A 24763-nucleotide genomic window follows, 5' to 3' on the forward strand; every position below is an offset into this window, starting at 1 on the left:
GGTGTGGAAATGTTAAGGATTCATGAACATACCCAGAGCTGACTTCTAAGTTCACCTTTTCCTCTTTGAACAATGGTTCCACCCTTTCAAGCCTCATGAGTGGGGCATGGGAGGCGGAAGTAAGTAATAGAATCCTGTCGCTTTCCAAAAGTCAACAGCTGGACCAGAGCAAAGCTGCCATTTGAACCTTGGCATCCACTAGGCTCATGCTATCCCGTCTCCCTGTGTGAGCAGGAGATGCAGAGAGAGAAATGAAGTTCCAAAGTGTAGACAGATGGTCGACGGTTGGGAACTTCTGTCTCCTCTCCTACCATGCTTTTTCAGTACGTCTGTATTTGCTGTACCTCAGGGTACCAGCCTAATCTATGACAGCGGCTCCTTTACTCTTACTGGAGTCTTGTCACCTCTAGAGCAAGCTCTGGGGACTCAGCCCCCTGGAGCTTCCAGGATGCTGGTTTCCAAAGCTCCACTGCTTTGGGCGATAGGGAAGACTTGGTGCGGAGGGAGGCGTGGTGTGTGGGAACCACTGCGGACTGTTCACATCGCTGGGGCTTAAACCACGCGGGCAGATTTATCATCTTAAGTCCCTTTACTTAGTTCCCGTTTCTGAACCTCTTATTATGTGGGCCTTGTGTTTCCTGGTCATATGAACTTTGAGACAGTGATCCCTTTCTGTGAAGAATGACCTCATTCTCCTCATGGAGAAATTACTTTGGCATTTGAGCAAATAGGAATTAAATTGAAACCCGAGACATTTCTCTGATTGTGGTAACTAACCTTCTCCACCCTGAGGCTCTCCAGGGTTTTCCTGTGGGCTTTGAGTTACATGTTTCTCCCTCTAGGCTCAGATTTAGTCTAAGAATATAATATAAATATTGTTTAAATGGATCCCTCTTGGCCAAGCAGAGGATAAAAAATTCGATCGTGTAGTTAAAAAAGAAAAAGATCAGATATTTAAGTTGACCTTGACGTTTCTGTAAGAGCCACATTACCAGCTAAATTTCCAACTGAGATTTGAATCTCAAGAGGATGTTTTGTTTTAAAATAAAAGAAAGCTAGTGAGGATATTCAAATGCGCCATTGTTGAGTCCAGAAAGGAGTTTTATGGTTCCCATAGGATGCTGCCAGCTTCTCTGTGCATGTGCGGATCATTTTATTACCTTGATCTCCTTTCTCCCATGTGGCATTGTTGGGTCACACCTCCTGTGTCAGGCATAAGGTAGAGTCCTTAGGGGCCTGCAGGGAGGACGGATTGGGTTCAATTAGTTTAAGGTCTTTAGCCTCATAGTCAGTGTTCCTAAAGCCTGCTCTAGGTCCAGAGGCAAGCGGGGGATAGCTGGAGATCATGTGAGTTAGGGAAGAGAAAACCGAGGCCACAGGATGAGGCAGATTTCTCCACATCATGAGATCTGAGCAAAGTTTGACAAGGACTGGTGTATACTAGGTCGACATTATACATTTAGAAAGTGATTCTTTGTGGCCTCAGCGTGGGCAGCTGGGTATATTACTGTCATACATCACCACTCGTGATTCCTATTCACAGTTCGCAGCGCTCAGAGGTTACAGTATAGATTCATTAGATCGTCTACTAGATTATGGTATAGATTCCTCAGGACATTCCGGGCCAATAAAGTTGCCACGCTGTGCCTCACAAGCTGTTGGGGAATAAGCACATTCTGTTGGTGCTTCCCTTCTGTCATGACTTTCGGGTTTCTCTACTTGAACTTCTTGACATTTTGGGTGAGTTTTTTTCCTTGGGAAGATGTTCCATCCATTGTGCAGGCTTGTTCGGTGGTGTCCCGGCCTCCACACCCACCCGAGATGCCGTAGCATCTCAGTCATGCCAGCTGTTGTCTGGGAAGCAAAATCTCCCTCTTCCCCACACAAGAGTTACTGCCTCCGATGATCACTGAACCAGAAGATTAAAAATGAAACGAGCTTATATGTGTTTGTATGCATGCCTGTGCATATATGTTTGGTGCCTCCCAAATTTTATGTTGACACAAAATCACCAATGCCATGGCTCTGTATAATGGAACTTTGGGAGAGGTGAATTTTTCTACTTTCATGTTTTGGGGCACAGCCCTTCCTAATGATACTCCCCAAAGGAGTGCATTTGTAGTCACGTTGTATGAAAGCCCAGTGAGAAAGTGAGGTCTATGAATCTGGAAATATTCATTCATGAGGCAGTGACTCTGCTGGACTTTAAGAACCGGGACTTTAACTGCCGGGACTTTAAGAACTGTGGGGAAAAAATGCTGTCACTTGTGAGATGCCCAGTTCATGGGTTCTGTTACACCAACCTCAGCGGATGAAGACTAATTTTCTTCTTTCTCTGAGATGTGAAACTAGCAGGGGTCTTTTACATCTCACGAGCTTCTTGTGAATAGACAGGCAGCTCTGGTGACTTTTACTTCACAGACTGATTCTCTTTTCCTTCCACTTGAAAAGCTGATTCATCCTGAAGAATGGGGTGACAGCAGATCTGATCCTTGGCAGATTAGAGCTGAGCTGGAGAGAGGCTGTCAAACCGGATCTGCAAGGCTTTGCTCTTATTGCGTGAGGTGAGGTCATTCACAGTGAAACCAGACACTCCAGTGTAAACACTTAACTCTAGCAGGCATCCCAAGAGCACTTAGCAAAGTTGTCCTGGTGTCTTTAGGACCTGGGGAGAGATTCCGTGGATTGACTCATTTCATTCTATTTACTTTTTCTTCCAGCAAAAATCTATATTTGTGTTGAAAAGTAGTGGAGGAATTGAGGACGTCAGAATGGTGTCCTCGGGGATGAATAAGGGACAATGTAGAAGGGATATTTATAGCTGTGTCGTCAAATCATAAAAGCATAAGATGGGGAGAATTTTAGAGTCTGGTTATCTGTGTCCTCAACCCACTGCCATGAATCATATCAGGGAACTAAGATCATGCACTAACCAACCAGTGTCGGTTACCCTCTCCTTTAGCACAGTTTGGCAGAGATGGTCAGTTTCCTTTGTAACAGTCTTGTCTTGGCTTCCTCTATATCATACACAAGGCGCCCCCACCACCACCCCTGTTTGTCTTCTCTCTGTGAGGCTGTGAAGGGTGAATTTTCTACAGAGTTCTCTTTCTTTCCTTTGAACGCCCCTTTCCCGGGTTCCCAAATGCTAAAATCTATACTTCTAGTCCAGTGCTCATTTTTTAATTCAAACCAGACTCACGTTTTCAATTGCATCATTAACGTTCCCTCCTAGGTGGCTAACAGATCTCTAAAGCTGAACACCGCCCCTTGAGGCAAATGTGCCCCTCGGGCCTAGTGGTGCTGCTCAGTGGCCTCACTGTGTGCTCTCTTTTGCTCACTGTGGTCTTTTCACAGTCTCAGGAGTGACCCAAGAACATTGCCCCAAGCCATTTTCTAGTCCTGTCCTTGAATGACATCTCACTAGACCAAGAATAAAATCCCAGCTCCTTTACAATGCTTATGACTTCAAATACCCAGGGTTGGCATTTAGTCTAGTCTCCACCCTGAAGTTACCTGGCAATAGCCAGGTAGGCCTGGCTTACTATAAAAGGGTCTGCTTGCCCCCTCCTCTCCCTCTTGTGCTCTTGCTTTTTTCCTCTTTCTCCTGCTCCTTACCCTCTCTCTCCCCATTCCCCTCCCCTCTCTCTCTCCACTTGCTCATGGCTGGCCTCTCCTCAGCTCTCCTCTTCCTTCTCCCCTCCCTTCCCCTCCCTCCCATCCTCTCCTCTCCCTACCCCTCTCTGCCTCTCTTTCAACTCCCCTCCCCATGCCCTGAATAAACTTTAGTCCTCAGGGGGAAGGCATCCCTTCAGCACGGGCCTGCAGAGGCACCCCCTTCCCTCACACCATACTGCAACTCTACCAAACATAGATCCCTTCATTCTCTTTCTTTTTATAGAACACAACACCCAGTTCCTGGCTCCTTCAGCTTCGCCTCTGGGATTCCCGCTTCATTCCTGTTTCTTTCTTCTTTTCACTTCTATGCACCTCCTTCGAGATTGACCTCTCTAGAGCTTCTGTTGCTGTCACCTCTCAGCCATAATTACAGGCTTTTCCTGTCGTCCACTCCCACTTCTCCTCACAGCACTCATCGGCATTATAAACCAAGTTACACACAGTATGACATTTCTTCATGAAATGAAGGGAAGCTCACGGAAAGGCACCTGGCAAACAGTAGGTGTGTAATGAGCACGCCATGTGTCACCCAGCAGTGATTCTCAGCCACATCCTGACCTCCAGCCCTCAAGCTCAGCCTGCTGAAGAGAGGAAGCAGGCTAGTTCAGAAAAGATTCATTCGCAAAGCTCGAAGGTGTAGTCAGGGAAACGGTTGGGGCTGAACCCGTAGGTAACCCTTAAGCAATTTGGCTTTGACCTCTGAGGGAGGAAGCCGTGCTTGAGCTGGGCAGATGCGTTAAAAGACTTGTAGGCATTTGTGTAACCTGTTCTGAGATTTCAACACTTTTATTTCCCATCAGTATAAATAAAAATCAACCCTCATCGTCTAGATTTTCAGACCAGACCTTGTCTTCTCCCATCTTAAAAATAGAAAAACAAAGGGAACCAACTTGAATCTGTTCTCTGTTGTTGTTGTTGTTGTTGTTATTTACAAAGGGACAGGAGATTCACTCCATTCCCTCGGAACGTATATTTGGGAACACGTCCAGGTCCTCCAAATCGCCTCATTCTTGGTTACTGGAGGAGGATCACACTGATTAATGAACCTCCCAGCTCAACTTCTATAGCTCCTTCTTTGAGTTTTTTGGGTTTTTTTGTTTTTGTTTTTTTTTTTGTTTTTGAGATAGGGTCTCATTATGTACTCCTGACTGGCCTGGAGCTTGTTATGTAAATCAGGTTGATCTTTAATTCACAGAGATCCACCTGCCTCTGACTCCTGAGTACTGCCATTAAAGGCATATGCTACCATGCCCATTCTCTCTCTCTCTCTCTCTCTCTCTCTCTCTCTCTCTCTCTCTCATTTTCAGAGTTTGAAACAACCCTTGGCACCTCCCCACAGCTAGTCTCTGTGGCAGGAGATTTCTTCAATGCAGTCACACTGGGAGGAGGCAAAAATAAAGGTGTCCACGGATCCCCAAGTTTGTCTTCAGTATACTGACACGGGGTTTAGGTTTAAATAGAGGGTGAGCAGTAGGCATAATTAATCAATCCTCTCAAGAACTGGCGCCTCTCACTGTTGCTTCAGCTCTGGTCAGTCCTGTAAGGTGCTTAGAACCATGTAAAACCTCCTCCCAGCAGGCTGGTCACTCCTTTGGCTGGTACCAGGGCTTCAGCCTTGCCATTCTATAGCACAGAATTCCTCCTCTTCTTCCTCCTCTTTCTCTTCTTCCTCCTACTCTTTCCCCTCTCCCTCCCTCTCTCCCTTCCTCTCCCCCTCTCTCTCTTCTCTCCCTCCCTTCCTCTCCCCCCTTCCCCTCTCTCTCCCCCTCCCTCTCCTGACTGTTCCCTCAGGCCTGATAAACTCCTGCAGGTTTTTCTAAAAGCATGCATTCTCTGCTGTCTGCCCCAAGGTAAGCTGTCTGCTTTGGGCAAAGCCTGTGGCCATCCACAATTGCCAGTAAGTAGGGGATAAAGCTGCCTACAGCAGCACATACAGATGCTCACCACAGCTGGAGAGCCCCGGGCACAGGCTCTGATGCCCACCTGTCACTTATAGACGTGCCACAGTCTGTGTGTCTCTGTTGGTTGTGAGCTTGGGCAGAGAAGAGTGGTGCTATTTGTGGTCTCCCTCAAAGATCCCATAAAATGACTGACTTAGTCTTCTCTTCTGGAGTAAAATACACAATACTAATTAATATGGTACTTCAAGTCCCTCTGCACTGAAAAACTTTTAGCCATGAGTACAAACTACCAGGTTATTTTGTACACAGGTAGTGGGTGTCTGTGGAAATCTACAGAAAGTTGGGGAAAACACTCATGCTTTTTGAAATCAGTAAGATACAGCACCAGCGTCCAGCCGGACCCCTGACTAATAGCTCTGTGCAAGTGAGGTCACCGCAGGAGGATGCCCCATTTGCTGGCATTTGCACAGTGTGTGACACACACTGGGCTCTCAGTTGAGGGCAGTTTTCTTCTATCTGCTCCATGCTTTCTGTCTCATAGCCAGAGGCCCACGTGTGGAGGTAATGCACATTGAATTACTCTTCATACATGTAAAGATATTCACACTCACGATTTGGTCTCTCAATCCTCAGTGTGTGTGTGCGATGTAGCTCAGATAGTGCAGTGCTTTTCTACCTATCCTAGATAAAGCCCCGGACCACATAAGTGCAGCATAGCAGCACAGACCTGTAATCCTAGCACGCAGAGGGGAAAGCAAGAGGATTCGAAGTTCAAGGCTGTCTTTTGCTGCCTAGTGAATCGAGGACGGAAGAAGAAAAAGGACAGTGGGCGTTTGGGGAGGAAGAAGGTAGGACTCAGAAGAGAGGAAATCCTGTATGCCAGACAAGCAGAAGCAATTCAGATGATTGACTGAGCAGCCCAAGGTCAGTGGGGTCAGGTCCCAAGGGAAGATGAACTTCAGGGAGGTGACTGCCCTAACAAACTCTGCCCTCCCAGGTTGGCCTTGGTCATAGTGTTTTGTCACAGAAATAGCAAGCCGAACAGGAATGATACATGGGAGGCCTGGGCTATGGCAGTATATACAAATAAAATCCCAAGAAATTAGATTACTAGACTCCTGTTGGCTAGTCTTTCCTCACGTTATTATTTCAATATTTGTTCCCGAGTCAGGCATGACAGCACAATGAATAGTCTTAGAGTATTCTATAATATGAATACTCTTAGAGGCTGAGGTAGCAAGATCACCAGTTGGAGCCCAGTCTTGGGTACATAACCATACCGTGTCATAAGAGGAAAAATGTGATTACTATTTCCCTTTCCTAAATGGTTTTCTCTTTATTTAATAATCCATTTCTTGGGTTCTTCCTGTTTGTATCATGCAGCATGACAGGTGCCGAGAATGCAGAGATCCCAAGATGTATATGTATATGTGTGTGTGTGTGTGTGTGTGTGTGTGTGTGTGTGTATGTGTGTGTGTGTTAGGAATATATATAAATATACACACATGTACATACACACATATACATATATACACATGTATGTATCATACACATACATAAATACATATACATATACATATTCTATGTTTCCGTGCTAACATGTTTCCAGAGGGAGGAAGGTTAGATGGACTACAGGAAGCTTACAGGGCATAAGGTCAGAAGATGGCTGCCTAGAGGAGACATTGTTTCAGGGTCTACAGGGGAAGGGTGGTTGGCTGTACCCTCCAAGCCCCGTCCTCTCATCTGTAAATGGTGCAGAGGGTGATTAATGTGTACCTGGCAAGCGCTCAAAGAATGGCAGCTCTTATTTCCATCACCATCCCTCTCAGGACAAAAAGTTGCTTCATTTTATAAGTCAGACTTTACATAGGACAAGAGGGTGAAAAAAATTCCTTTCCAATCCTTTACATGTTGTTTCCAGACACGAGTTTAAGGGGTACACATGTCGAATCACAAGTGCCACTTAACCACGGGAACGATCGTTATCAGAATTTGTTTCTACAAACTGGAAATAAAGGTGTTCCTGCCCACTCTTCCCCCTTTACTGTTTCTGGCTGGCGACCCTGCTGCGGTGCTCAGGGCATTCTGGTTGGTCAGAGGTGGGTCATCTCGATGTGGCTGTATTTCCTCACCTCTGGGGTCTGGCTGATTTTCTCAGTTCTCCTTTATCAGGGGTACTTGCATATTTGGGCTCTATGTAAAGACACTTGGAAGTCGTCGGGAATGCCAACTCAATAAAGCCTTTCTATAAAGACAGAAGAATCTTTAGTAACAAGCTTGCGCCATAGTCGACATGTCTTTTGGGGGCATCTGTTTCTACAGTTTGGAAGCCACCGCGGGCCTCCGAAAGGACGCTTCCTGTCAATTATGCTTATATACCGGCATCCTTTCTGAGGCCTGCAGTGGCTTCAAACTGTTAGAAATGGATGCTATACATTCTCGCACTTCCTCAGTCAATGAGAGGCGCGGAGGGAGCTGCAAACGCCGTAGAAGACATTGTAGGGACTTGGACTGACTTCGTGTGGCTTAGCCACTAAGGAGGGTTGAAATGGCACTGGAAAGTAAGACTCCTGAGAAAAACCAAAGGCAGGTGTTGTTTAGTTACGCTTCCCCGGGAACGGGGATTCAGATAACTGTGGCCTTGAATGAACCCGGCCCGGTGTTTATCTTACTTCCTCTCTGACACCAGCTTACATCTCCCAGCGCTAGTGTAGAGAGCCTGGATCAACAGGAATTTATGAACTGCACACAGCACTGGGCATGTTTCACCTTTGGAGGGAGAGAAAGCAGCAGGGCCTCAGAAGGCTTGGTGTGGAGCATGAACTTCATCAATCAGCGTCGTCCAGGGCTCTGGTTTCAGCTTCACTCAGGTTTTTGGATTGAAGACAGCAAAGGTTTTTTTGTCTTTTTTTAATTATTATTTTTATTTTATTTTATTCTATTTTGTTTTGACAGACTGTAATATGAATGGCCTCCAGCCTAGGTCCTAACAGGCTCCATTTCCTTCTGAGATCTAGTGAGCAATCTTTATTGTCTACCTTCTTATCAGAATTCTGGTCTTCCAGGCTTCTAACAAAGTGGCCTGTTAACCTCTGTATTCTAGGGCTCCTCCGTCCCAAAGCACTATGACTCACATTCTTTCCACAAACTCATCAGAAAGGCCCAAGAATCAGGTTTATCACAGCAACAGCCCTACTTCTTACGACCAACCTTCTATTTTCTTATTTTAGTTACACACACACACACACACACACACACACACACACACACACACACACGGCCCAAAAGTATGTGTGAAAGTCAAGCAACAGCTTGTGGGAGTCCTCTCTCCTTACCATGCTGGTTCTGGGGACCAAATTCAGGTTGACAGGTTCGGCAGTAAGGGCCTTTGTCTGCTGAGCCATCTTGTTGGTCCTTAGTAACTTCTCTTGCTACTGTAACAAAATATCGGAAGCCAGCAATGTAAGGAAAAAGGATTTCTTTAGGTTCAGGGTTTGAGGGTTCATTGTCAGGGAGGCACAGTGGGAGTAGCAGCATGGACCAGAAGTCAGGGAGCAGAGAGTGGTGAATGCTGGGTTCCATTGCCTCCCCCCCTTTTTTTCCTTCTGAGACAGGGTTTCTCTGTGTAGCTCTGGCTGTCCTAGGACTCACTCTGTAGACCAGGTTGGCTTTGAACTCAGAGATCTGCCGCCTCTGCCTCCCGAGTTCTGGGACTAACGGTGTGCCCCACCACTGCCTAGATCCCATTTTGTATTCAGCCTAGTAATACGGCCCATGGGATGGTGCTATCCACATTCAGGGTGCATCATCTCTCCTTAGTTAAACCTGTCTAAAGTCCTGCTGATACATCCAGACATGTGTCTCCTAAGAGATTCCAAATCAGTCAGGTTGACAGTGAAGGTAGCCACGCAGCCGGAGCGTACGATCTGCACTCATGACACTTTCAGTGCCGTTAAATGTGAGGTTGAATGAGTCTTTATGTAGTTATTACTGTTAATGACAATTAAGAAGACTTTCGTCTTTGCTTATTTGGGGTACAGTGTACCCCAAAGATGCCCAAACTAAATTAAATAAATGCATAGAGATAATAGAAGTAGGGGTTAGCACAGTTTACAATCTGGAGAAGAGATAGAATCATTTTTAAATTAAAATATTTAAAGCTCCAATTAGATTTTTTTCCCTATGAAAAAATTAGTTTATAAGCCCATGGCCTGGTCACACTAGAAACTGTTTCCTTTTAACCAGTGTGGTACAGAAGGGGTAAGAAAGTACTGACAGAAAGACTTAATGATATATTGGATAGGTATATTCAGGGAGGCAAACTGTACATTGCTATTCGCTGGAATTTAGCAGGCAATGGTTCAAGTTCATCGCCACAACTTACCAAGAGATGAAATTTAGTTATTTCTCTGTATCCTTCAATTCCTTTTGTTAAGGAATGGAAATGATCAAAGTGTTCTTTTTTGTTTTTTTTTGTTTTTTGTTTTTTCGGAGCTGGGGACCGAACCCAGGGTCTTGCACTCGCTAGGCAAGCGCTCTTCCGCTGAGCTAAATCCCCAACCCCTGATCAAAGTGTTCTTACACAGTTGCTAGAAGAATGAGAAATACATCAGGGTGCTTGGTCAGCAAACTCAGAAGTCTTGCTGATGTTGTTTGAGTGGGAGGCTGAAGGGTACTAGGCCTCACAGGGGTCATTTCTTTCCTTCTACGCCGGTTACACACTTGCCAGATAATGTGATGAATAAGGAATGGTGGTGGGTCTCATGAATAAACTCAAAGTTTGCTAAGTGTTCTGAGGAAAATTTTATCTTACTACCTAGAAACACTGTTCTCTTTATAACATCTGTGGGAGTTGTTGCAGCAGAGGAATCAACATAAGGATCTACACACAGTTCATATTTATCACGTTCTATCGTGGGATAAGTTGTCTGACATTTTTCTGTGGAAATAGCTGAAATTGAGGGTTAAGAGTTTGGGGAACGGGTTGGGGATTTAGCTCAGTGGTAGAGCGCTTGTCTAGGAAGCGCAAGGCCCTGGGTACCGCCCCCAGCTCCGAAAAAAAGAACCAAAAAAAAAAAAAAAAAAAAAAGAGTTTGGGGAACTTAACTTGAGTTTTGTGTTTCTCTGTTCCTAAAGTGCTTGTGCTGCTTAAAGGGAAAACTGAAGAGGATGAGGGGTTGAGTAACTGTGAAATATGAAAATTGTGGTGCAGTTAGATATTTAAAGCCATCGGCTTGATGTCTGTCCAGCCAGCCAGCTCTGGCTCAAAGATACTTATTAACAATTGCTCTGTACTGAACGTATTCAGACCTTTCCTCATCTTTGTTTTCTGAGCCATACAGGATAACGATGACTTGCACAATGCTTATATCACATTAGCTATTATAAGTAATCTGTATGATTAAATAAAACATATTATATTATATATTAAGTTATTATACCATGGCACAAATTCTGTGCCATTTTACATGATGGATAGAGCATTTGTGGATGTTGGCAGGTTGGGAGGCCGTCCTGGAATAAATCCTTCGTGGATATCGAGTGATGAAGTGTTTATTGGTTGTAAGTTTACAGGAAATGTGTGTTATCGATCTAATTGGTAGGAGAGAGCGAAATGTCAGTAGCAGTGAATAAAGTGTATGACAGATGAAAATAAGCGAAATGTGGTTTGAATATGTAGCTTTGTACCTGAGCATGGCGACGAACGGCTGTAATCACAGCCTTCAGGAGGCTGAGTCATCAATATTGTAATTTCAAGGCCAGCCTGGGGCACATAGCAAAGATTGTTCTCAAAAACCAAAACAGAAAACAAGTGAATACAAATGAAATACATTTTACATCTGGCATCAGTTAGGTACTCAGTGAAAAATCCAAATTAGAAACTTAAAATTTAAGTTAAAAACAAATGAACAAAAAACCTTACCACCCAAAAGCAAGAGGTGTAATTTTGAAATATTCAGGTACAGCTCTCCATCGAATAGCTTTAATAGGCATGGCATGTTTGTCACTGCTGGGCTATCATTCCCCGAATGCCTTCCGAGAAAGAGTTCCCGAGTCACTCAGCTGCTGAAAGTTTCTTTGGCTTCTGCCTTGCTCAACCACAGATTGAACTCTTGGGTCCCCTGGTTCAGACCGTGGAGTAATGACTGAAGCAATGACCCCAAAGAGCACTGCGTCCTGTCAAGAGCCAATGGCGTTGATTTGAACCCTATGCGCACACGATTGCTAAAGAATGAGGTGGAAAAATGGTGGATGTGCCCATGCATGTGTTCCTGTGTTCATATAATATCAGAAGTGACCTTTTCTATTAAGCCTCTTCTGCATGAGGCCAGTCAGTACGTCCATCTCAGAGGGAGTTGGAGTGGAAGAGATCACATCTGTGATCACATCCTGGATCACAGACCACATCTTTACGTTGGAACAGCAGGCAGTGCTGGAGCTGGACTCCATTCTGCCAGCTCTATGCACTAATGCCCAGAGATCTTTGTGCTGCTTCACCCACGTGTGGGTTCCTATGAAATGTTAGCCCTGATGAAAGGTGCCTTTCAGTTTGTGCAAAAGCTGAAGCCCCGTGGGGCAGTCAGGCCCCATGCCTAGATGTTCTGCCAGGTAGTCAATAGTTAGTTGATTCCAGTTCAGTCCACCTTGGGAAGAGCCGTTGTCAACTGTGATGTTCATAGAAAATAGTTTGCCATGATCACCTGTGAGCTACATCACAAGAAACTGATTTGTAATGGAAGTTTACAAGTACATTCAAAGCTTTTATATATATATATATATATATATATATATATATATATATATATATATATATCTTCCTGGTGTTCTTTCTTTTTTTGTTTTTAAAGCAGCTTTGTTGATTATAATTGATAAAATATGAAATCATTACCACAACTGTAGAGAAATTTTAATCCAACAACTTGGCTGCACTGGCAAGGGATCACACCCAAAGACCTTTTAGGTGTTTCTGTGATCCAGCTGGAATACAGGCATGCCTCTAATCCCAGGAGACAGAGGCAAGGAGATCTCTGAGTTCAAGGTCAGCCTGATATAGAGCAAGTTTCAGGTAAAGAAAAGCTTAGGTCCAGGTACAGACTTTAATACCAGCACTTAGGAAACAGCATCCTGCACATCTCTGAGTTCTAGTCTGTCTGTCCAGTTGGGTCAGTGAGTTGAGAGGCAGTGGAGTGGAGCTGGTAGCAGTTCAGTTTCTGAAGTTCAGAGGCATTAAAAAAAACAAAAAACAAAAAACAAAACCAGGAGAGTTTTACAGAGACAAGTTACAAACAGAACAAACTAGATACTGGTGAAGACAGACTGAGCCAGAGAATGAGGAGCCGGAAGATTAGAGCAGATTGCCAGAGTTTAGTTTGAGGACAAGCAATTCAGTGAGAAGCTGAGAGAAGTCAGATCGAATCAGTCAGCTTGGAGAGGTGCTTGAGTCAGAACAGCTGCGTTGAACCAGCCAGCCAGTGTTGAGAAAGAGCTAGGAGGAGGGAGTTAATTCAGCAGTAAGCCTACGAGAAGACAATCGCATCAGGTGAGTATAGTTACTTTTACATACAACCAAGAAAAGAAATGTTCTCAGTACTACTTACAGTCTTTCTGTGTCCCATACATAATCCCTCTTCCTCGTCCTCAATCCCCTCTTCTTTCCAGACATCTATGATCTGCTGTTGTATATATTAGGGATTCTTTTCCAGTGTAATCCCCTTTCCCTCTGAGAAATTTTTAGATATCCCTGGATATATATATATATAATATATATATATATTATATAATAGCCATATAACTCAAACATATACTAATGATAAACAATAAGGTAATTTTTTGGGCACACATAATTTTCTCAAGTATTGAGCACAAAGAGAAAATTTACATACTAATGAGGTAGCTGTGATTATTTCTCACCTAGAGATCTTATCTAAGAACGTGACACCACAGGGCACTGTAGAATGTGTTCAGGGCTTTGGAGAGTTGATGGATAGTTTGACTTTGTAATCATCAATGCTAAAACCACCACATAAACAGGTAGTACAAAATTACAGAAGAATGTTTAGGGCCATTTCAGAAATTACTAGAAATTCTCACTGAGCATGTTTTATATGAAACCCAGGTAAGAAATCTAAATGTTAAGTTTTAGAATCAAATATTCTAACACAATACAATCCCAAAATATAGTAACTGGATACTTCGCAAGGATGGCAGGAGAATATGTAAGGTCTGTTTTCTACAATCAAGCTGTTAACGTTTCTATAAGAGCAGATGCCCGCCACACTGTGGTTTCTAACACACAACCATCTTTTATCTGAGAAAGGTGTTGCAGGCGGAGTTCATTGAGATTGTGTGGTGAGACGTGTGCACACTTGTTTTGCATGTTCACATCAAGGCTTCAGAGAGTCCATGGTGCAACACAGGTGAGTTTCCAGAAATACCTCAGATTCAGTATGCATTTTAATTTTTAATTACTAGTCATTATGGGCACCTAAATCGTTTACTCTTGCCAGATTTCAGAATAAGATGCCATGACATTGTGGTTATATGAATCCACATGGGTTGTGATGCACTGGTTGAGAAGCTGCGATACAGGTTGCTTTAAACTTTCTAGAACATCATAAAAATAGAATCGCATGGAACTGAACACCAATAGCGTCATACAACATGCCTCCTTTGTTGTCCTTCACCCTGCGTATTCTGAGATTTATCTTTTTCATCGAATCTACCACTTGTTTATTCCTAAGGAATATCTTAGCATGCTTATGTTACTATTTATTTATCTATTGAGATTTATTTTTGTTTTAAGACAAGGTCCCACTCTGTAGCCCAGATGTGCCTCAAACTCAAACTCAAACTCACAGTCCTTAGTCTCCTGAGTTCTAGGACGATAACTCTAGGTCTCTGTATATGGCTTCTATTAATTGTTTGTTAAACATTTATGAACACAGCTATCGTGAATATTTGTGTAAAGTTCTTTGGATAGATGGATACCTTCATTTGTTTCCAATTAATACCTAAGTACAATAATGGGATTGCATATTAAATACATATTAAGCTTATGAAGCTGTCAAAGTATTTTCTAGGTTGGCTGTACTTTTTTATATTTCCATCAGTAGCATACAGAAATTCCCATAATTTTGCATTCTTACCCAGGTGTGCTGTTTCACAGTTATCTAGTTACCACGTAGAGTAATATTTCATGTGGTTTTATTTTGTATTTATTAATGATTGATTACTTTGATTATCTTTTCATAACTTATTAGCTATCTAGTTTTTGTTGCTCTTTTGAGACAGGGTCTCACTATGTAACCCTGGCTGTCCTGGAACTTACAATCATAGTTCAGACTGTCATCAAAGCCGTACGGATCCACTTGCCTTTGACTCCTGAGTGCTAGGATTAAAGGTGTGGGCCACCACTCCTGCATTGATGTCTTTCGTGGAGAAATTCCTCTTAAAATATTTTACATACTTTTAATCAGGTTATTCCTATCAAGTACTGAGAATTATTTGTATATCCTAGTCACAAGTCTTTTGTCAGGTGGTTTGCAAACATTTTCCCAGTCTGTGACTTAGCTTTTCATTCTCCAACTGATATCTTTAAAACAGTCATTTTATATTTTGATGACACTAATTTAATCAGTCTGTTCTTTTAGGACCATGAATCTGTCGTGATGTCCAACTAAAAGTTTTCCAACACCGAGGTCACCAGGGGTTTCTCTGGGATTTCTATTTTGATGCATGATCCATTTCGAATGAAATGATAGGAGGTGTGGTTCAAAGTTCATCTGTGACCTGTGGAGGTCACAGTTCATCTGTGACCTGTGATACCCAGTAGTCGAAGCATCACTTGCTATGTTGCTCTCTACGCTGTGTCTTTGTTGGAAATTGGGTTTCCATATAGGGATTTCTGTTTCTGGGATCTGTGTGCCTTTATTCATACTACTACCATACTGCACTGGCTGGCTTTGTGTCAACTTGACATAAGCTAGAGTCATTGGAGAGGAGGAAGCCTCAATTGGGAAAATGCCTTCATAAAATCCAGTTGTAAGGCATTTTCTAAATTAGTGAGTGATGTGGGGAGAGCCCAACCCATTGTGGGTGGTCCTGGGTACTTTAAGAAAGCAGGCTGAGCAAGTTTTCGGGGAGCAATCCAGTAAGCAGCACCCCTCCATGGCCTCTGCATCAGCTCCTGCCTCCAGGCTCCTTCTTTATTTGAGTTTCTGTCCTGGCTTCCTTCAGCAATGGACAATGATGTAGAAGTGTAAACCTAATAAACCTTTTCCCTCCTCTACTTGTTTTTGGCCATGGTGTTTTATCACAGTATTGGAAACCTTAAGGAAGACTTACACTGCTTGACAATGGTAACTTTTCAAGTTCAGTACTACTCAGACTTGATTCTTCTTTCATTTTTTTCCTTCTTTTCTATTTAACATTTTAATTTTATTTTATGTTTATGAATATATATGTATATGTACCATGTGCGTGCTTTGTACCGCTGAAGGCCAGAAAAGAGCATCAGATCTCCTGGAAATGGAATGACAAATGGTTACATGCTACTATGTGAGTGCTGAGTACTGAACTCAGGTCCCCTGTAGGGGAACCATGTATGCTCTTAAAGACAGAGCTAGCTTTCTAGCCCCAGACTTTCTCCTATTCAAAGTAGCTTTGGTTCTTCTAGAAATCTTGCATATCTGCATCATTTTTAGAATTAGTTTATTAGTTTATCTATTTCTTTAAAGCCCATTGGAACATCGTTTGAGATCGCTTTTGATTCTTCAACTCAGCTGAAGGAGAATTGGCATGTTGAAAATATGCAAATCTGTGACTTGCCAATGTTCTCTTTTAGCCTAGTCCTTAGGATGTCAGGCTTGGTAGCAGGTGCCCTTACCCACTGATAATTTTTGGAGGGTCAAATCAATTCTTTACTTCTTGGATATTCTTTGCCTAATTTGGTGTGTTTTTTTTCTTTTTATGTTGGTGATTTGATTAAATTTTAGTGAAAATATTAGAATCTATGTTTAAGAGGAACATTGATGAAGAGTTTTAATTTTTACAGTGTCTTAATCTAGTAAGGCAATTTTTTGACGTATATATGTCATAATTCTTGTAGAACAAACAGAAGCATTCTGACTTTTTAGTTTTTTTCCCCAAGTTTTTATACATGATGGAAGCTATAAAAATATTAGGAAATTAAGCAATATTATCAAGGGCGTAGGAGTCAAGTTTAATGATGAAAAGTTAATTTGTGTTTTTATGTACAATAGTACCATTATTTCCTAAATCATTGGAAGAATTTGCTGGTCAAACCAATTGGACCTGGAACTTCCTTTGTGGTATAGCTGTGAACTATGAATTCAATTTCTGTAGTACATGTATGACTGGCTACAATATTTCCTTAGGTTGGCTTTGGTAATTTGTGTTTTCACAGCATTTTCTCATGTCATTTGTGAAACCATTTCTATCAAGTTCTCATGACATTATCTTTATTCTTTCAAAAATTTGGGCCCACTCTCATGACTCTACCTCCAGTGTTCCAGAGAGTGGCAGTCTAATCCCCTTCTTGTCTTCTTGGATCAACCTGTCAAGCTAGATAGATATATTTTTATTTATTTTTCTTACTGAAAGCTGATATTTGATATGACTTTATTTTTTATTTTTCTGTTTCATTGATTTTCTTTCTGGCCCTTATTATTTACTTTTTTTTTCTATCTTGGGACTGGTTTACATATTGTAAACCTACTTTATTAAAAATGTAAGTAAGTTCCTTGATTGGAGATATTTTCTAATATGTAAAACCAGTTTCAATTTCTCACTATTATTAGCTTCAAGAATACCACAGTTTGATACACTGTTTTACTTTTTATACCACACAGCTTGATACAGTGTTTTACTTTTTAATACCACACAATTTTGATACAGTGTTTTACTTTTTATTCAGTTTGTGACATTTTGTAATGTTTTCAATGTTTTTCTGGAACTCAAAGATTATGGGACAGTACTAGAAAAGAACATTTTCCGTCTGGCCAGAGGAACAGTTTAGATGTAAAAAAAGGACTCTGCTAGGTGAAAGATTAGGAAGGTGACAAGAGAATGTGCCAATGACAATATGGTGTGTAAAAAGTGGGGAGAGGGGAGGGAGGGAGGGAGGGAGAGCTAAGGTGATTCTTCCTCCAACTTCCTGTTTGGTTAAATCAAGAGTTTGGTTCTACTGTGTGTAGAGGATAGGTGAATTCAGTGTGGGGAGAACTTGAAGGAGGATTTATGGGGAGCAATGATGTGGAAACCCATGCTTACGCAGCAACCATAAAGGTAATATCTTGGGATAAAGATCATGTGTTTGTAAATTCACGTTGTGCAATCTTCCTTCTGTGTTAATCTACTTGCCCAAGTGAAATATCGGAGGAAAATTAACAGATTTAGGAATTATTCGAGTCAAGGGAGGAAGAGTGATGGGTCAAGAAGATGACTCTGATAAGAGAATGAAGAAGCCATTGAGGCTGCTGGACAAACGGGAGCAGCAGGACAGCTTGACACAGACAACAGTGTGGGTCAAAGGCTTAGCAGTTTTCATGAGGTTGAAAAGCAGGTTTGAAGGATCAGCAAAGAGAGCAGGAAGTTTAAGTAGGTTGTGTGTGAGTTCGCATCAGTAAAGCAGTTCTATGGAATGGCCAGTTTCAGGGTGTGGTTATGCACTCAAGTGACAGAATTGGAATAAAACAGAGGTTCTTGGCATGATAATAACTGCAAGGCCAGGCACTTTGTGGGGCAGCCACATGGATTCCGAGCTCACCCAGGATGATACTGTGACTAAGGTGTGGTGAAAATGTGAATCACAAGTCATTCCCTATTTGGGGGGTAAATGGGAGGAGTTGGACAACACAATGAGAAAAAGACATTTAGGATTATACAACAGAAGCGCAGGTAGCAGGGCAATCTGATATAGTTCGAGGGATGAGAGATTTCCTTCTGAGGTAGTGAGCGGAACTTTGATGATCCAAATATGGAATTCTAGGTGGTGACGGCAGAAAAGTTTGGCAGTAGTAGGAGTGGGGACACTTATTTCTCTTGTCATTCAAATATTAGCTTAGTGGAGTGGTGAGTGGCAGATAGACCTTGCTGTGGGAAAGAGAGCCCCTGGGAAGTGGTGAGCGATGGCAGGGATGCTTGGCACGGAAGTCACAGAGCTCACGTATCTCAGGGGAGTTTAGGAATGAGATTCTCTGATGCCAACTCTAGTGTTTCCAAGGGAACAAGAAGCCTGGTGACAGTGGCAGTCCATGACCTTGCTGCTCAGGTGGGAGAGCCTGCTTTTGTCTCAGATGCTTCTGAGTGAGACATAGTTTCTTGCTGAAGCTGAAGATGTTTGCAGTGATTGTCTCTGCAGTTATTCACTCTGGCTTCTTCCCTCTCCCTTCCTTTCCCTCTTTTTCTTTCTGTTTTAAATGGTGTTTTTATTCACTCTTTGAGAATTTCATATAATGTGTTTCTATCATATTCACAGCTCCTAGAATCTTCTCCTAGGGCCGTCTGTCTGTACCTCCGTACCCACTCAGTTTCATTTGGGTAGATTTAAAAAAAACAAACTATAAAGTCCAACCAAGGCCTCAGTTTTTCCTCTTTAGAGGGACATAGTGAATAATAAGAAATTACTGTTGATTAACGTGACTCCTAATGCTAATGCATGTGCAGTTCATAGCCTAGGGCCTGGCACATAGTGAGTATTTAGTAAATGTTGGCCATTGCTTTTTCCTACGAAGACCATAGAGGCTAGAATAAGGTTTAATTCAAACAATCATCTTTGCAACAATTTTGTGACACTTGTCAGATGAATGAATTAAAATGCAGTGTGATCCCCATGGATTGTCCAAGGTCATAGATGCATAGATAGGATGACGGATCCTTTGTTGCTGTCAGATGATCTTAAGCATATCATTTAGAAATTAAAGGAAACAAATTGCAGGAATTTTCAATTCCTTCCTTGCCTTACGGGGACCCTGAGCTCAGATATTATTTTGGGTGTGTCTCAAGCCCCTTGAGCCAAACTGCACTCCCTTTTGCCTTGCTTAGCTTTCAGGGACACAAAGAGAAATACACATAGGTAAGGGAATTTTCCAGGTACAGGGGAAACCGTACTCAGGGCAATTGGTTGGTTATTCATAAAGAGCCAGCAATTAGACTCTAATGAGATAATTAAAGCCGTGCCGAGGGAGATAGAGACTGATTTGCACTGTCGACGGGGAGCGCTGAGCATCTGAAATTTCACACAATCACGCTTTTCCTGATTCAAGCAGATCAGAATTCATTTCGTTAGCAGTGAGCAGAGGCACCCCACTGGCTCCCTTAATTACAACACTGGGGCCCTCTATGTAAACACTAGAGGAATGCTACATATGATAATTCATAAATCATGTGACTTTCTATTTCCTCTTGGGTGGGCATTATATTGCAGACCAGTGCAGTTTTTTTTTTTTTTGTTTGTTTGTTTTTTTGTTTTTTTTCTGGACATGCAAACCTCCTTCATTTAATCACTGATCATGAAAGCACTGTGTTACTTGGGATGATTTTTTTTTCACAGTTCACAATCCTCTAATATTTCTATTTTTTCCCAGCTCAAGGAGAAAGTGCCTCTGTTTCTAATCACCTTAGGGGCTTCCCTGAGTTTTGATGGAACCTTGGAGGTGGTGGGGTTCTATCAGTGAAAAGAGAAAGCAAGGAAAGAAAGAAACAAAGGAAGAGGAAAAAAAAATAAACTGAGCTTCAAGGAGAGTTTTATTTTTAAATTAACTTTTCTGATATTACATGGCTAGGTAATAAAAGGTTACATAAGAAAGATTAAGGCTGGAGGCCATATTGTGCTGAGGAGAGCTAGACTGACTTTGGAAGCCCATGTGGCAATTTGGGGGTAGAGGAAGGGGAGGAATTACTGCGCCTCATGGGTTAGATAATACAGTCGATTACTTTGCAGGGTGACAGGTATGGAGGGGTGCAAGCTGAACGAATAGAGTTTGCATATCTAACTTTAAATATTGCATGATAGTTTTTAATGCAAGCCAGGACAGTTGTTCTATTCATATTTCTAGCTAAACTCACTAGCTCTTCCTGACCACTCCAGCTCAAACCTCAGAACCCATGGGGCATGGACAGAGCTGATCCCCAGGAGCCTTTCTTTCCCTGTTGCACATGCAGGTGGCTCTTAAGAGCTTTTCTCTCCCCTTCCTACCTCAGCCTGCCTCTGGCCTGTGTCTTGGATCGGCTGTCAGGAGATGGAGACTCCTAGTTTTCTTTCTCATCTCCCTGAGAACATTCTTTCTAGCATTCCTGGTTTTTGCTTTCTGTAGAGCAGTAGACTTCAACCTTCCTAATGCTGTGACCCTTTAATACATTCCTTATGGTGACCCCCAACCATAAAATTATTTTGTTGCCACTTAATTGTAATTTTGCAACTGCTATGAATCGTAAACATCTGAGATGCAGGATATGTGATATTCGACTCCCAAAGAAGTCTTGACCCTTAGGTTGGAAAACCCTGCTCTAGAGCCTTTGTCTGGCGCCATAATGCTGATCCAGCTTGGTTCTGGTCCCAGAGAATGGTCTATGTAAATACCGCTGCCACTGCTGCTGCTGAGTGACAGTTAATCCCAGGATTGCCAACTGTCTATCAAGCACCTACATTTTTCTATTTATTCCAGGCCCAAGCAGAAGTAAGCACCTGAAAATACAAACTCATCAAGGCATGTGGAGGTTCACAATTATTCTTGCTTGTCGACCATCGTAGTAAGGCCCTGTGTCATTGCAAGAATGCCGATGGATGATGGGTTAAGGTTCTTTTCTGTTTGCCATGGCCCAGGGAGAATTTTGTTCCTCTCTTGGAAGTGACTCTAACAGAACCTGAGTACCATCGTCATTTGGTGATTAATTCTCTCTTAACTTTTAAGGGTGGTTTTGGGGGCTATACCTGGCTTGATTTCCCAAATTAGACCTGAAAGACCCCTGGAGTGGGGAGACCCTCACTCAAGTCTTGGGATGATGCGATCCCCCAAGAACTCACGTGAGACCGTCCTTGCTGTAATAAACATGAGGTTTATTGATAGGAACCACTGCACTGGGGTCGAGACTCGTATCCCATGCAGGGGCAGTGGAGTTCGACCCCCAGTAGCTAAGACAAGGGGAATTTAAAGGAAGAAACCTCAACCCCAGCGGGTAGGGAGGGCATCATTGGAAAATGTCGAGAATACCAGTGAAAATTCGAGAAGAGGAGCTTCCTATTTCTCAAGATTGTTTACTTTATGGTCCATCAGTTCCTGGGAGAAGCTTCCTGCTTCTCAAGATTATTCTCTAAGATTTTAATCTAACTTTATGATCAGTTAGTACAGGTAGAGGGCAGGGTCTGGAATTTGAGGTATTTGGGGCTTTTTTAAACTTCTGACTTCTTAGCTGCATTTTTTATTCTTTCAGACCATCTCTTTGGACCTTGCCTATGGCTTGGGCTTGAAGAATGAGCTTCTTCTGTGTTCTTCCCTCATTTTGAATCTGATCTTAAACTATTGGCTATTGAGATAAAAACATATTTTGTACTGTAGACCTTGAGATTTAATCTAAGTTCTCTTAGCAAGTTTCCATTACAGAAGTATTTTTTTCCTTTGCTCAGTAAATGTACAAGCAAAAATAAAACCATTTACAAAGCTACTATATTTTCACTTGTCTATCTATCTATCTGTCTGTCTGTCTATCAATTTATCTGTCTATATATCAAATTTTTCCTTTACTTAAACTGAAAATCATTTCTACAAAGATTATTATTATTTTTATATGTTTGTGTGAGTTTATGTACACCATGTTTACGCAGGATCCTGCAGAAACCAGAAAGCCTTCTACAACTGCAGTTACAGGCAATTGTAGACTTGCTAATATGGATTCCGGGAACTGAACCTTGGTCCTCTGCAACAGCATTAAGTGCTTTTAACCACTGAGCCATCTTTACAGTCCCAAATTGGCAATTTTTTTTTAAATCAAATTTTATTGTGGGAGTCATGGGCAACCGAAGACACTCATACTGTTGAATAGCAAAAAGCCAGTACAAACATTTAATCTTGCCTTTCAAGCACCAGGGCTAAGCTCTTGGCTTCCATAGCTGCTCTAGTGCTCAGGCTGAGTCCCTTGCATCGTAAGGCTCCGGTTTGCCTATTGCTGCTCCAGGCTCAAGTTTCTCTACTTTGCTAGGATTAAGCTGTGCTGGCAAAATTCCATTGAGGCAATATCTTAGAAATGGGACCGTTTCAGATATATGGCATTATTAAATAATTTCAGTGAAAGAGGAGATTAGGTCATTGTTAAACGATACCACGGCATGTCCTCCTTCAGCCCCAGATGCCCCCTGGATGTCTTATTGAATGTCTCCTCCTCTCTTTCTCTTCCTCCTAAGGAAAAGAGGTCATGAATTTGGAAAAGAGTGGAGAGGAGTATATGATAGGGTTTGGTGGAGGGAGCGGGGGAGAAATATGATTATATTATAATCTCAAAATTAAAAATGTAAATGCAGATCTGGGGGAAAAAAGAAGTATCTAAACTGAGACTTGAGTTTGTAAAGCAGCTCTGGCCAGGGATAGCCAGGAGAGCAGCAAGACGCAGCTGTTTTAGGGTGGCCAAGTGCGTTACAGTAAGACAGCCACACAGTCTCCTAGTTTTGATAGGTTTGTAAGCACACCGGGGTTCATGAGCACAACTGTTTAAACTTGCTTTTCCAGACCCTCATTAATCTTTGCAATTGGTTCATCTCCTGTTTCCAAATGTGACCTCACCCCAGGGCTCTGCCCAGTGGCGAGCAGCTGGGAAGCATTTTCCTTTCTCAGTCTAAGACAGTCAGTGCGGAAGCCCCTGAGCAAGCAGGGCTTGTTTCTGGCTTTTCAGAATGAATCACTGGAGTGTGGGGATTTGGTGTGGATTACAAGCCAAGGAATTAACTGACCGTGTTCAGTTCAGAACTGAAGTCTTTGGAAAGAACTTTAGCCGGTGCCCTGGAACATGAGCTTATCATAGGACAGGATCAGAGTTATGGATCCTAGTTCTGTTTTTTCAAAACTTTTGTGTGTCTTTCTCCCTAGCTGACCTCCCTATTATTACAAGGGTGACTTGGGATAAGATTCAAAGCCATAAACTAAGGAGTGAAGTTAGAGCCGGATTTTTCAGTAGGGGTCTAAATTCCTCTCTTTATTTCCCAAAGATCTGTCTGACTTTCCTTTGCCACCTCAAATAACAAGAACACTGATCTGTTTGCTCCCATTGGTCAAGAGCCTCATCCCTCAGGCCACACAGGTCACTTCTGGACCATGAGTTGTAAGTTATATGGCTGACATAGATTTCTGAAGATTGACCATGTCTCATTTTAGTTGTTAGAGGTAGGATGCAGCTTTTGGTTTTGTAATGGTCTTTTTTTCCTCATTTTCTTTTAGAAGATGTTTCAGCTAATTGAGTCCTCAGGAAGCACTCGCTGTTATCCCTTGTTGGGCTTCTGATGGAATACCATGCTAAGTGGCCTTCAGGTCTGAATGCCTCAGAGACGTTAATAATGAGACTCGCTCACAGACTGAGAAAGTTTCATTCATCTAGCTGAATTTACATTGGCTGAACTGAGAACCAAAGGAGCGTGCTCAGATAGAATAAACTAAGAGTATTTCTCCCAAAGACGAGAGCAGCTCCCCCGAAGGGAACAGTTCTCTCAAAGTGAGATTACCTGGGAAAGCAATAGCAAGGTGAGTGCCCAAGAAGCTTGCAGAAAGTTACATGGTGACGAGTTTTCTTTTGTATTGGCCTATACTTGTACCTTTTTTAGCTGTGCCAGTGGCTCTAAAGACAAGTCAAGGAACAATCCCTTTAACAGAAGGAAAAGCTGAGGGTACAGGGACAGAGACCGTCTTCTTCTCCCTCTTCTGACACAAGTTGACTGGGTGTGCAAAGTAATAAATATGACAAGTTGTTCTTTCTGGGGGCCCATGCTTTGTGTGTCACAAGCTTCATTTAACTCTCCCCACTATCCTATAAGGCAGATAGGTACATAAACATCCCATTTTAAAGACTAAAACTAAGGGTCAAAGGAGTTGAACTGTCCACGGGTGCATGACTAGGAAGCAGAGGAAATCTTCTGCCTGATTTTAGCCCACACGCTCAGAAACATGTCTGCATTCTTGGCTCAC

The sequence above is a fragment of the Rattus norvegicus genome, chromosome 7, assembly GCF_036323735.1.
Source record: "Rattus norvegicus strain BN/NHsdMcwi chromosome 7, GRCr8, whole genome shotgun sequence".
NCBI classification, from domain to species: Eukaryota; Metazoa; Chordata; class Mammalia; order Rodentia; family Muridae; genus Rattus; species Rattus norvegicus.